The following is a 15,878-nucleotide window of genomic DNA, read 5'->3' as shown; positions in this document are numbered from 1 at the left end:
GCAGTGGCAGGATCTCAGCTCACTGCAAGCTCCGCCTCCCGGGTTTACGCCATTCTCCTGCCTCAGCCTCCCGAGTAGCTGGGACTACAGGCGTCCACCACCTCGCCCGGCTAGTTTTTTGTATTTTTAGTAGAGACGGGGTTTCACTGTGTTAGCCAGGATGGTCTCGATCTCCTGACCTCGTGATCCGCCCGTCTCGGCCTCCCAAAGTGCTGGGATTACAGGCTTGAGCCACCGCGCCCGGCCGACCATTTCTTTAGATAAAGACTGTAACTTGTTTAGGATGTTCACCCAAGTCCTAGGTAAAAGCCTGATGTCAATAAACACTTTCTTTTTAATTAAGTGGATTCCATTGGTACAAATCACATTTTTATTCAAGTCATGATTCACACACAATCACTTCCTTGAATTGTGAACTTTTATCATTTTCATTTTAAATTCTTACAATGTTTTAAACTTTACTTGCATCTGTCACATTTTTGCTTGTGGTTAACCTACTTTTGAATATACATAACTAATTAGCAAACATGATTTTTGTTTGTTTGCCCAGCATAAAGTTTTGTACCTAACAGTCTCACACTGAGAAGATCAGAAAGAAATAATAGGAGGTGGTAAATAAGACATTTCCCTTATTTAACCTCCAATTTATTATTATTCTTTAGGGAACTTCATGAGGATCAATGTAAAAAGACTTAGAGTAATTATCAGTGGCACTCTAAAGTTGTCTGCATACAAATAGGACACTAATAAATCAGGTGTGTATGACTCAATGAAAGTAATTATTAGTAAATATGTGTGTCAAATATATTTCATTTATAATTTTTTGACTCCAAATGATTTCATTTCAACATGCAGACATAATCACTAGAAGCTTATTACTCATTCTGAAGAAACAGATGCTGTAAAAACCAAGAACAGTGGAATAAAATATTTTTGTTAAGTAAGACATCTAGCAAAAGATATTTTCTTCCATCTGTGGTCTAATTATCAAGAGATTCCAGGGTATTAGACTTCTAGACTGACATCATATTTTTTAATTACTGAAGACAGAAAAAAGAACTAAAAAATCTTCTAGTTTTTAAAAGCACTATTTTAACTGTTATTTTTTTAAAAGTCCAAAAAAATAAGATGAAGTAAAACTTGATTCAGATTTTAGGTTCTAATCCTGAAATTCTCTAGGTAAAAAATGTTAGGACTTGTATTTGAACTTAACAATATTTGTTTAAATAACTCTCTTTCTCACCATCAAGACCATATATCTCTGTGAATTCTGTAAGGTTTTGTCAAGCCTTAAACAATCAGTTGATATGTGGAAAGTTTCAATAAAAGTTCATTACTCTCTAAAGTAGACTAGAATATGAATTGAAAATAACATCCTTGTAAAATATATATTAGCTTTCTCTGATAGAGAGTTATAAAGAGGAGAAAGCCCCTGAGAAGTTTCAGATCACACTAATGGAGAAAATGTAGTGTAGAGGTTAGAGGAGTAGAAGCTGGATTTCACTGAAAGGGATCTAGTCCCATAGACACCAGGGTTAGTCGTAAACTTCCCTGCCTCATATTCTCCTTATCCTGTAAAAGAAAAAGGTAGCACTATGTACTGCATAGGAGTTTTAGCAACGTTAAATAGGTAGTAAGGACAGTCTACGAGGTAGCAATTACCCTTTTAGTATTTGCCCACCCTTGCAAGTAGATGCCATTAGGCAGATGGGGGCCTCAGCAGAGTGATTTAGGCTCAATATTTAGGCTACATATCTAGACATAGATAATCATTTGAGATGTGATCATGACCAAGAGGCATCCCATTGTATTCTTATATATGCTAATTTGGTTTACTACATTAACAGAATGAAAAATAAGAATCACGTAATCATCTCAACAGACGCAGAAAAAGCATTTGACAAAATTCAACACCTTTTCATGATAAAAATTATCAACAAACTAGGAATAGAAGAAAATTGCCTCAACATAATAAAGGTCATATGTAAAAAGCCCACAGCTATCATCATATTGAAGATGAAAAGCTGAAAGTTCTGCTTCCAAGATCAGGAACAAAGCACAGATATCCCTTCTCATTGCTTTATTAAAGATAGTACTAAAAATACTACCCAGAGAATCCGTCAAGAGAAATAAATAAAAGACATTCACACTGGAAAGGGGAAAGTAAAATTGTCCCTGTTTGACAATGACATGATCTTATATACAGAAAACCCTAATGACTCCAACAAGAAATTGTTAAAATGGATAAATAAATGCAGCAGAGTTACAAGATACAAAATCAAGTATACAAAGCAAAGTAATAAACTTAATACAACATATATAGAGTTTTCTGGAAAATGCACAATGAAATTATGAGTGTACCTTCCTAGATTAAAAACTACTAAGAAAAGGCCGGGCATGGTAGCTCACAACTGTAATCCCAGCACTTTGGGAGGCTAAGGCAGGTGGGTCACAAGGTCAGCAGTTCGAGACCAGCCTGGCCAACATGGTGAAACCCCGTGTCTACTAAAAATACAAAAATTAGCCAGGCATGGTGGTGCATGCCTGTGATCCCAGCTACTCAGGAGGCTGAGGCAGAATTACTTGAACCTGGGAAGCAGAGGTTGCAGTGAGCTAAGATCGCGCCACTGCACTCTAGCCTGGGCGACAGAGTGAGACTCTGTCTCAAAAAAAAAAAAAAAAAGAAAAAAAGAAAACCTAAGAAAAGAAAGCCTCATCATCTTGGAATCATCATGACAACACCAAAGACATTTGTATTTCTTATTTCTTTATATCCGTGAGACTGTCACAGGGAAATGTGCTTCTCACATGCTTCACTGGTAGATTAAAAAAAAAAAAAAGAATTTTTTTTCTTTATGTTATTAATTAATTTATTTTTTAGACAGGATCTCCATTCTGTCAACCCAGGCTGGAGTGCAATGGAACAATCTCAGCTACTGCAACCTCTGCCTCCTGGGTTCAAGGGATTCTCCTGCCTCAGCCTCCTGAGTAGTTGGAATTACAGGTGCCCATCACAATGCACAGCTAATTTTTGTACTTTTAGTAGAGACAGAGTTTCGCCATGTTGGCCAGTCTAGTCTCAAACTCCTGACCTCAGGTGATTCTCCCTCCTCAGCCTCCCAAAGTGCTGGGATTACAGGCGTAAACTACCATGACTGTCTCTAGTATTTTTTTTTTCTGAAAACATACTAAAAGTGTTTAAGTCCCGAGAGGAGTATATAAAACCATGTTTAATCCAAAAGAAAACAAAATATTGTATATATCAGCAATAGTATCATCTTGTTTTATTTGTATAGTTTATTTTTAAGTACTTTATATTTTTACATTTTGTCGATAAAGTATAAGTGACCTATAAACCATTATTTAACATTTTATATACAAATATATGACAAAATTCCAATAAAATGAAAATGCATTATTTTTTGCTTTCATTTAATGAATATAATTTATAAATATGATTTTACTTTATTTGCTTATCCCTTTTTCATAGAGTTATTTTAAGAGATATACAAAACACACAAAATACAGCAAGAGGCACTAATTAGAAGACAACATTTTTCACTTAAAATCTCCTTTGTCTTTATACATATTTTCCCGTATCCTAATGTTACTTTGCACATACTCTTACTTTTAACTTCTATCCATCATTCAGGTTCTAATAGAAGTTTGGAACCTCAGCCTTGTACTAGAGCATCACATACATTTCTGAACTGAAAACTGAAACACTATCTTGGTGGAAGGTCTATCGCCTTTTCAACAAAAATATGAAGAAAAATTTAAAAGACAACTCACAACATAATTAAAATCTAAAATTATAATAAAATAGCCTTTCAGAATTTGGAAAGGATTCCAGTAATTATAATTCTAATTACAGTGAGGCTGTGTTGGAAAATTAAGAAATTTATTGATATCTATTTCATGGCCTACCCAGTTTTTAAGTACAAAAAGAAAAGCCTCCTGCTTGATCTGTATCCAGTAGAAAACAGTCATTTCTGTCTCAAGTTGATGCCACTCTTTTAGGTAGACAAAGACACTGTTTCTTCAACTCAATTTTAGTCATCATTGCACACTGAGTTATATAATATAGTTGCACACTCTTTCTAATAAATACTCTTTCTGGTAGAAACAAAAAGAAATTTATTTGCAAAAGCCAAGTCTCAGGATACAAAATTGATGTCCAAAAATCACAAGCGTTTCTATACACCATCAATAGACAAGCACAGAGCCAAATCATGAATGAACTCACGTTCACAATTGCTACGAAGATAACAAAATACCTAGGAATACAGCTAACAAGGGATGTGAAGGACCTCTTCAAGGAGAACTACAAACCACTGCTCAAAAAAATTAGAGAGGACACAAACAAATGGAAAAACATTCCATCCTCATGGATAAGAAGAATCAGTATCATGAAAATGGCCATATTGCCCAAAGTAATTTATAGATTCGATGCTATTGCCATCATACTACCATTGACATTCTTCAAAGAAATGGAAAAAAAAACCCTACTTTGAATTGTATATGGAATCGAAGAAGATCCCATATAGCCAAGACAATCCTAAGCAAAAAAAACGCTGGAGGCATCACACTACCTGACTTCAAACCAAACTACAAGCCTACAGTAACCAAAATAGCACTGTTCTTGTACTAAAACAGACATATAGAGCAATGGAACATAACAGAGATCTCATGAATAACAACACACATCTACAACCATCTGATCTTTGACAAACCTGAAAAAAAGCAAGCAATGGGGAAATAATCTCCTATTCAATAAATAGTGCTGGGAAAACTGGCTAGCCATACGCAGAAAACTGAAACTGTTCCCCCTCCTTACACTGTACACAAAAATTAACTCAAGATGGATTAAAGACTTACCTTTAAAACCAAAAATCATAAAAACCCACAAAGAAAACCTAGGCAATAACATTCAGGATATAGACATGGGCAAAGACATCACAATGAAAATGCCAAAAGCAATTGCAATAAAAGCCAAAAATAATAAATTAGATCTAATTAAACTAAAGAGTTTCTGCACAGCAAAAGAAACTACCATCAAAGTGAATAGGCATCCTACAGAATGGGAGAAAATCTTTGCAATCTACCATCTGCCAATGGGCTAATATCCATAATTTACAAGGAACTTGAACATATTTACAAGAAAAAAACAACCCCACGAAAAAGTGGGCAAAGCGTATGAACAGACACTTCTCAAAAAAAGACATTTATGCAGCCAGTAAACCTATGAAAAAAACCTCAACATAACTGATCATTAGAGAAATGCAAGTTAAAATCACGATGAGATAACATTTCACACCAGTCAGAATGGTGATTTATTAAAAATTCAAGAAACAGTAGCTGTTGGAGAGGCCGTGAAGAAATACGAATGTTCTACACTGTTGGTGGGAATGTAAATTAGTTCAACCATTGTAGAAAACAGTCTGGTGATTCCTAAATGATCTAGAACCAGAAATACTATTTGACCCAGCAATCCCATTTCTGGGTATACACCCAAAGGAATATACATCATTTTACTAGAAAGACACATGCACATGCATTTTTATTGCAGCACTATTTACAATAACAAAGACATAGAACCAACCCAAATGCTCATCAATGATAGACTGAATAAAGAAAATGTGGTACAAATACACCATGTAATACTATGCAGCCATAAAAAGGGATGAGATCATATCCTTTGCAGGGACATGGATGAAGCTGGAAGCCATCGTCCTCAGCAGACCAACATAGGAACAGAAAACCAAACACCTCATGTTCTCATTCATAAGTGGGAGTTGAACAATGAGAACAGATGGACACAGGGAGGGGAACATCACACATCAGGGCTTGTCGGGGTGTGGGAGATGAGTGGAGGGAACTTAGAAGATTGGTTAATAGGTGCAGCAAACCACCATAGCACATGTATACCTATGCAACAAACCTGCAAATTCTGAACATGTATCCCAGAACTTAAAGTAAAAATAAATAAATAAATAAATAAATAAATAAATAAATAAATAAAACTACAATAAGCAAGTATGTTAATCGCTTATGGATGGATGTATGTATCAAAGAAATAGAATAGAGTCCAGAAACAGATACACATATATATGTGGTCAACTGATTTTCAATAAAATCCAGGTAATTCAATAGGGAAAAATATTATTTTCAGTTAATAATTCTGGAATATCTAGATATTCAGTTGGGGATAGCCCTAAATTTTCTCACACTGAGATTATAGTTATGAATTTGGGATATGAATATATGAATGCTATAGATGTGGCACTCTGTTCTTCTCAGTGCATTCTAATAGAAAATCCATGAGACTAATATGTCCTATCACCATGATAGTTGGTGTAAGTGGTGTCTGCTGAGTCTCTTCACTATAGTTTCATATATATATAGTATGTATACATATATTTTACATATTTTCTAGCTTTAATTGCTAAGACTAGAATCAATGAGTAAACTCAGGACTCAGGTTCTGTCTCTAAACCCCATTATCTAATGAAAGGTTCTATATATATATATATATACATGCTTGTATGTGCTTGTCTTTAATAAGTACCTTATGGGGAGACACTGATGAATATAAATTTCTCATTACACTTTTTCCAATGAATTTTTAACACCCATTAGGTTTTGTTGATAACATATACTACTGAAGTGTTTTCCTCATGGTGACCTATTACCTTCATTAATTCTACTTGTAATAATTGAAATTTTACTCTAAGGAAGAGTTGTTCTGTCTTATCAGTTTATTTATGTATTCATTCACTCAGCTGAGCATGGGTTAAATTATATACATATTACTTTATAGATTATAACTAATATTTTCATTATTTTAGCTCCCAGCATTCCATTTTTGCCATAAGAAACCCTGTCAGTGTCGCTCTTGTGTCCTTTCAACATGCCCCATAGTTTATAAACACTTTTTTACTTTCTGACACCACAAAATGTTACAGGTTCCTCTTGGACTTTTCCTGACCTGGCACTGATATTAAATGTCTTCAAGGAGTCCTGGCACCTTTCATTAGATAATGGTGTTTAGAGACAGAACCTGAGTCCTGAGTTTACTCATTGATTCTAGTCTTACCAGTTAAGGCTAGAAAATATATGTATATACACTACCATACATATACATACACATATTTGATTTGTGCATATCTCCAACATTTACATGAACCATAACCTCTAATCCTAGTGAAATACCATAGGGTTCATTCTAATATTCCACCCTTCTATTTGTTTTCTTGGTAGTGAGAAACCTGTCTCTCCTTAGCCACGACACATTTTCTTATTTAATCCAAGTGTACATAAACATTGGTTTCAGAATTGCTAACTCATATTCCCGTGAGAATAAAATTTTCTAGCTACAGTACATATTTATATTTCACTTTATGTTTGACTTTACAATATGGCAAAAATATTGTTTTCCAGCATCACTTAGGTTCATCTTCTTTTTTCCCAACTCGTTGAGTGAGTTATGTTATTCATTCATAAACAGTTAAGTTATGTGTTACTGTCTGTATTCCATTTAGTCCTTCCTCCATATACTGGTTGATTGCTGTTATTTATTTATTTTGGGATATATGACACAATACTATGGTACTAGTAGAGGCATAAGAGTCCAAGAAGTGTCCTAAGAAATGTCTCTCCTCTCAGATATCCCATTCCTTTTCCTGCAATTTCTACCCAATGCCCACCAACTCTCTGTAGTAATCAATCTTACTATTTTTTGATATTTATTTATGGTATTTTTTTGCACAATGTCTCTCAACAATAATTTGTAGGTCTTGATTATCTTGAGCCAAATGTATTTCTAGACATTTTGTGTAACAGAACATTTAAAACATTGTTTTGAACGTTCACATTGTAGTAGAGAGAAATTCAATTGATTTTGAATATCAATCTGTATCTTTAATAAGCATATATTCTCTTCTAAAATCACATAAAATTCTTGTAGCTATTTTATAGGTGGCTTAGAAGTGTCCATTTCCACAGTTACATCACCTGCAAATAAAGAAAATTTTACATTTTCCTTTATGATCTGTATGTCTTTGATTTTCTTGCTCTATTGCACTACCTAAAATTTGCAATAAATCATTGAATAGAAATGGTAAAGGTAGATATCTTTGTCTTGAGGCAGCTCTGGATTCTGTTTTGTTCTCCTAAATTGTCTTAGTTCATTCTTGCTATTACAGCAAAATGCAGCAGAGTAGGTAACTTATAAACAATAGACATTTATTTGCTAACAGTTTTGGAGGCTAGTAAATCCAGGATCAAGGCGCCAACAGATTTGGAAGATGGTGAAGGCTGCTCTGCTTCTGAGGATGGTGGCTTGTTTCTGTGCCCTCTGGAAGGGAAGAATGATGTGTTCTTACACGGAAAAAGAGATGGAATTGTACACAGAGCCCAGCTAGTTCCCCCCAGCTCTTTTATAAAGTCACTAATCTCATTTGTTATGGCCCCACCTTCATGACTCATTCACCTCCTAAAGGCCCCATCTCTAAATACTACCACTTTGATGATTAAGTTCAGCACATAAAATTTGAAGTGGGGCACACATCGAGACCATAGTATAAGTCCTGTTGATTTTCTTTTTGGAAAAAAAAAAATATTTTAATTCCAGGGATATATGTGCAGGTTTGTTACATAGGTAAGCATGTGTCATGGAGATTTCTCGTATAGATTATTTCATTATGCAGGTGTTAAGCCTAGTACTCATTAGTTATTTTTCCTAATCCTCTCCCTCGTCCCACACTCCATCCTCCATAAGGCCTCAGTGTGTGGTGTTCCCTCTAGTGTCCATGAGTTCTCATCATTTAGTTACCACTTGTAAGTGAAAACATGCTGTATGTGGTTTCTGTTCCTTAATTAATTTGCTAAGGATAATGGCCTTCAGCTCTGTCTGTGTTCATGCAAATGACATGATCTTGTTCTTTTTTTTTCCGTGGTGTGTATGTACCACATTTTCTTTATCTAGTCTATCCCTGATGGGTATTTAGGTTGATACCATGTCTTTGCTATTATGAATAGTGCTGCAATGAACATATGTGTGCATGTATCTTTTTAACGTAACTAGTTATATATATGTGTGTGTGTGTGTGTGTGTGTGTGTATTTTTTTATTTTTTTGAGACCGAGTCTCACTCTGTCACCCAGGCTGGAGTGCAGTGGCGCGATCTTGGCTCACTGCAAGCTCTGCCTCCCGGGTTCAGGCCATTCTCCTGCCTCAGCGTCCGGAGTAGCTGGGACTACAGGCGCCTGCTCCCACGCCCGGCTAAATTTTTTTTGTATTTTTAGTAGAGACAGGATTTCTTCGCATTAGCCAGGATGGTCTCAATCTCCTGACCTCGTGATCCACCCACCTCAGCCTCCCAAAGTGCTGGGATTATAAGCATGAGCCACGGCACCCGGTCACTAGTTATATTTCTTTGGGCATATACCTAGTAATGGGATTGCCAGGTCAAACAGTATTTCTGTCTTTAAGTCTCTGAGGAATCACCACCAGAACTAATTTACACTACCACCAACAGTGTATAAGTATTGCTTCTTCTCCACAACCTCACCAGCATCTGTTATTTTTTGAATTTTTAATTATTTTCTGTTTGGTTAAGCAATAATCATGCCTGAATTCCCAACATGAGATCTGTCTCCCCACAATGTACAACTACTGGTTGCTTTGTTTTATTTTGTTTTGCATAAGCCTGCCATCCTTAGGTGTATGCATTTTGTCTGAATAGGTTAGTGGAAAATCATTTAAGCAGTGGTATGTAAAGATAATCTATGCCATCTTATAAGATTTACACTCTCTGACCCCTAAGCTGATTGTGGGTTGAAGGTGCAGCAAAATTGCAAACTTCCTCAGGCTTCCAATTTTCTCCAGGTTATTTGGGGTTTCCGGCATGCATTTGTAACTTACGAGTCAACCAGAGATGTAGAGACAGCTTATCAACTCAATCTATCTCTTGCTTCCAAAATAATTTTTTAGTGGCCCTACCATTCACCCCAAAAGGGATCTCTTCCTTTCATCCAGAAAAAAAGGGCAGATTTTTGTAGCCTGAGGCAGAGGTAAGCCTGAGTTAGCAAAATAGGAAAGCATTCAGGCTAGCAGGCCACAAACTTTCCACTAGCGGTTTTCATTTGTCAGCACTTCTCAACTTCTCATTTTTGGTAGATTTCTAGTGCACTGAAATGCTTCTTTCAAATAAGTGTGTGTAGTTTCATACTTTGTTTAAGGAATTTGCTTTACTTCCACATACTTTCATTTCCAGGACCTGCAAACTACTTAACAGAACATAGAAAAATATCCTTGTAGCCTCACAGTAGCAAACATTTCTTAAATAGGAAAAAATACTAACTATAAATGAAAAAAAAAAAAAGATACGTTAGACTATTTCAAATTTAAGAATTGTTGTTCATTAATAGATATTATTAAGAGAATAAACAAAAGGAGAAGACATGTGTACCATATCTAACCAAGGGCTTATTTAAATACGGTTTTCTTAAGATGGTAGAACCCCTACAAAGGGAAGAGTTGTGGTATCACAGTCCCACTCAGTTTGCTCCTGAAGGACAATGAAGGGAAATCCTCTCAGTGTGCAGAACATTGAGAATATACCTGGGTGTTTAATTTTGCCCTTTAAGGCATAATGAAATACAGTTATATGCTGATTCACTGTCTGTATGGTAAGTAGTATTCTCCAGAGATATGAAATCAACACAGGGTGTGTGGAGAGAGAGAGGTTTTTAAGGAATTAGGCTACATGATTATGAAAGCTGCCAATTTCAACATTTGCAGGATGAGTCAACATCTTGGGACAAAAGGAAGAGCCAGTTTTGCAGTTCAAGTCCAAAGGGCATATGATGCAGAATTCCTTCTTGCTCAGGGCATGAGTCTTTGTTCTATTAAGACCTTTAACTGATTGGATGAGGGTCATTCACATCATCACATCAATCTGCTTTACTCAAAGTCCACTGATTTAAATATTAAACTCATCCACAAATCTCCCTTACAGAATTATCCAGAATAATGTTTGACTAAATATCTGGGCATTGTGGCCCAGCTTCGTTGGCACATAACATTAACCATCACAATAAGATGACATGTTGCAGGAAGTCAGGGACCCCAAAAGGAGGGACCAGCTCAAGCCGCGGCAGAAGAATATAAATTGTGAAGATTTTATGGACATTTATTAGTTCCCCAAATTAATACTTTTATAATTTCTTACGTCTGTCTTTATTGCAGTCTCTGAACATAAATTGTCAAGATTTCACGGACACTTATCACTTCCCCAATCAATACCCTTGTGATTTCCTATGCCTGTCTTTCCTTTAACCTCTTAATCCCGTCATCTTCTTCGTAAGCTGAGGAGGAGGAATGTCGCCTCAGGACCCTGTGATGATTGCGTCAACTGCACAAATTGTTTGTAGAGCATGTGTGTTTGAACAATATGAAATCTGGGCATCTTAAAAAAAGAACAGGATAACAACAATGTTCAGGAAACAAGGGAGGTAACTTTGAACTGGCCGCCAGTGAGCCGGACGGAGCAGTCATATTTCTCCTCTTTCAAAAGCAAATAGGAGAAATATCTTTGAATTATTTTTCTCAGCAAGGAACATCCCTGAGAAAGAGAATGCACCCTGAGGGTAGGTTTATAGACCACCCCCTTAAGGCGTGCCGTCTTTTATGGTCGAAGCTGAAGAGATGAAATAAGCCCCGGTCTCCTGTAACACTCCCAGGCTTATCAGGATGAGGAAAATTCCTGCCTAATAAATTTTGGTCAGACAGGTTGTCTGCTCTGAAACCCTGTTTCCTGATAAGATGTTATTGATGACAATGCATGCCCAAAACTTCATTAGCAATTTTAATTTTGCCCCATCCTGTGGTCCTGTGATCTCTCCCTGCCTCCACTTGCTTTGTGATATTGTATTACCTTGCGAAGCATGTGATCTCTGTGACCCACACCCTATTCGTGCACTCCCTCCCCTTTTGAAAATCGCTAATAAAAACCTGCTGGTTTTATGGCTCGGGGAACATCGCAGATCCTACTGACATGTGATGTCTGCCCCAGACACCTAGCTTTAAATTTCTCTCTCCTGTGCTCTTTCCCTTTATTTCTCAAACCAGCCGAGACACCTAGGAAATAAAAAAGAACCCGCGTAACCATTGGGAGTGGGTTCTCCCGATAATGACATAATTGAAAATTTGTTTTTTAAAAAAAGTACTTTTGAGAAAAGGATATTTCCTTGGACTTTTAAGAGTGGGTACAAAGATATTTGTGTCCAAGGTGTTACATACACATTGGGTGGGTTTCGTCGCTTGGCAGGTGACAGCCCAATGACTGCAATCAAGGAGGATTTGACAAGCAGGGAGAACACCTGAGGTAGTTCCCAAAGCAGTGCCTCTCTGGACAAAGGTAAAAGCAGAGCTTTTATTGCACTGCTTAGCTGAGTTATTCTATGTAAAGGCTGGGCAAAGGTCACATAGGCATAGTTCTCCATCGTGGTTCTTCATACATCACATGTATTGAAAACGGCCAACAAGCTCCTCCCTAGGCAGGATTTTTAGTATGATAATGTGGAGAGATGACCAAATTTCATCTCCAACTCAGGCATCTCTGGATCAAATGGGTTTTCATTTTACTGGAGCTGGACTTCTTCCTGGGACTGTTTGAAACAACAGAAATGCAAGTTGTCACAGTTACATGTGGGTACTTTTTTACGGTGTCTACTCCAGAATCTGGGGTCTCTGAAATATGATAGGAAAGCTTGCAAATGGCATTCCTGCTGAGGCGGCTTTCAATAATCTTGAAGCAGCATGCCCTAGGGCAAATGGCAGTCAACAGTGGCAAGTTTATTTAATTGGAATGCTTTGTAACATACGGTGCCGCAGTTTATCCTCACTCGACTACAAACTTTCTACAGATATGAATTTTTCTTCCTGCCCCTTCAGTACTTGAAGGGTATTTCATTTTTCACCATTGTTTTCCAAATAGCATTACTTCTGATCAAGGAGCTCATATTATGAAGGAGTATGGCACTAGACTCATGCTCATTAATTTACTAATGTGACTAATGTCGCCTTACCCCAATGAATTGGCATAAATAATACAAGAGTGGAAGAGCTTTTGAAGGTCAGTCCTGGTGTGATCTGGGTGGCAACAGCCTAGAGACTAAGAATGCTTTATCTGTAAGAGGTTAATCTACTTAATTTTAGGCAGAAGCATGGTTCTGATCCTTTCATTACTAAATTAAATACTGGTAAAAGTGACATGAATGAGGCCAGTTGTGGTGGCTCACACCTGTAAACCCAGCATGTTGTGAGGCCAAGGCAGGAGGATCACGAGGTCAGGAGTTCGAGACCAGTCTAACCAACATGGTGAAACCCCAACTGTACTAAAAATACAAAAATTAGCCAGGCACGGTGGTGTGTGCCTGTAATCCGAGCTACTCAGGAGTCTGAGGCAGGAGAATCACTTGAACCTGGGAGGTGGAGGTTGCAGTGAGTTGAGATCATGCCACTGCACTCCAGTCTGGGTGACAGAGTGAGACTGCATCTCCAGCAACAACAACAACCACCACCACAAAGGTGGCATGAATGAACACCGACTTAGTAAATGATCAGGCAAGGTTTGATTCTGTGTTGTTGAAGCATCTTTATTGTAATTCCCCTTCTCTACTTTTTATGCTATTCATTAAGAAAAACTCAAAATCATATTCCCAGTGTCCTTTTCCCTGGAAAGTTTCTGGTCAGTTTGTTAACAAGATACAGTCGGATAAGACTTGGAGGCAGCAGACTTTGGGGAGGTTACCGTTAACTGGAGGCAACTGTACACTTGTGAGACTAGACTGCTGTTTTGGGAGAGTTCTAGGTTATTCTGGAGAAGCACCCGCTTAAATGCTTATGACTGATATCGTGGATGACAGGCTCCATCTCCTCTGCTACACCAGTTCTTGCAAAGGTTGTATTAAATCTTCCTTTGCTACATTAAAGTCCTTATGCTTATAATAAATAGTGTCAGTTGTGATCTTTTTCTCTTATGAGTATTTTTCCTCTACTTAAAAAAAATTGTTATTGGTTTTTACTGCATATAAATAAATATATGTTAATAAATAACAATGTGACTAATAGTTATTTTTTGGCAGAAGTTAGCATTTACTGAGATTTTATGTGTCAGGAATAATGCTAAAGGCTTCAAATATATTGTTTCATTTCATTCTCACAATATAGCTCTCTTTTACAGAGTGGTTTGCATTTCTTAAGTTAATTAATTAATTTCGATTTTTTAAAAAATTTCAATGGCTTTTGGTGTACAACTGTCTTTTGGTTACATGGATGAATTGCAAATTGGTGAAGTTTGAGACTTCAGTGCCCCATCACCTGAGTGGTGTATATTGTACTCAGTATGTAGTTCTTCATGCCTCACCCCCCTCCCAACTTCCCATTTCTGAGTCTCCAATATCCATTATGCCACTCTGTATGCCTTTGCATACCCGAAACTTAGCTCCCACTTATAAGTGAGAGCATATGATATTTAATTTTCCATACTTGAGCAACTTCACTTAGAATAATGGCCTTAAGCTCCATCCAAGTTGCCGCAAAAGATATTATTTCTTTGCTATAACTGGGTACATATATATATATGCGCCACATTTTCTTTATTCATTCATTCATCAATGGGCAGTTAGCGTGGTTTCATATCTTTGCAACTGTGAATTGTGCTATAATAAACATACAGGTGCAGGTTTCTTTTTGATATAATGACGTATTTCGGGGGGTTAGATAGCTAGTGGAGGATTGCCGAATCAAATGACAATCTACTTTTAGTTCCTGAAGAAATCTTTACATTGCTTTCCATGGAGGTTATACTAATTTACATTTCCACCAGCAATGTATAAGTGTTCCCCTTTCACCACATCTATGACATCTATTGTTTTCTCACTTTTTAATAATCGTCGTTCTTGCAGGGGAAATTGGTATCTTATTTTGATCTTAATTTTCATTTTCCTGATGATTAGTGATGTTGAGTTTTTAGTGCTTGTTGGCCATTTCCTTATCTTGCTTTGAGAATAGTCTATTCATGTCATTTGCCCACTCTGTGATGGGATTATTTGTTTTTCTCTTGCTGATTTGTTTGAGTTCTTTGTAGATTATGAATATTAGTGCTTGGTCGGAAGCAGAGTTTGCAAATATTTTCTCCCGTTCTATTGGTTGTCTGTTTGCTCTGTTGATTATTATTAATTTTTGCTGTGCAGAAGTTTTGAGATTGATTATATTTCTTTAATTTATTGTTGTTTTTATTGCATTTGCTTTTGAGACCTTAGTCATAAATTATTTGCCTAGGCCAATGTACAGAAAAAAGCTTTTTCTAAGATTTTCTCTAGAATTTTTGTTTTCAGGTGTCACATTTAAATCTTCAATCCCTCTTGAGTTGATCTTTGTATAAGGTAAGAGATAGGAATTCAGTTTCACTCTTCTACATGTGGCTACCAAGTTTTCCCAGTACCATTTATTACACAGGGTGTCTTTCCCCCAATTTATGTTTTTGTATGCTTTGTTGAAGATCGTGTCTTTTGTGGGAACATGGATGGAGCTGGAGGATATTATCATTAGCAAACTAACACAGGAACAGAAAATCAAATACTGCGTGCTCTCACTTATAAGTGAGAACTAAATGATGGGAACTCATGAACACAAAGAAAGGAACAAAAGATACTGAGGTCTACTTGAGGGTGGGGAGAGGGAGGAGGGAGAGGAGCAGGAAAAATAACTATCGGGTACTAAGCTTAATACCTGGTGATGAAATAATGGGTACAACAAATCCCCATTACACGAGGTTACCTATCTAACAAACTTTCACATGTACCCTTGAA

The sequence above is a fragment of the Chlorocebus sabaeus genome, chromosome 7 (genome assembly GCF_047675955.1).
Source record: "Chlorocebus sabaeus isolate Y175 chromosome 7, mChlSab1.0.hap1, whole genome shotgun sequence".
In the NCBI taxonomy this organism is placed as follows: Eukaryota; Metazoa; Chordata; class Mammalia; order Primates; family Cercopithecidae; genus Chlorocebus; species Chlorocebus sabaeus.
This window is presented reverse-complemented; position numbering follows the sequence as displayed.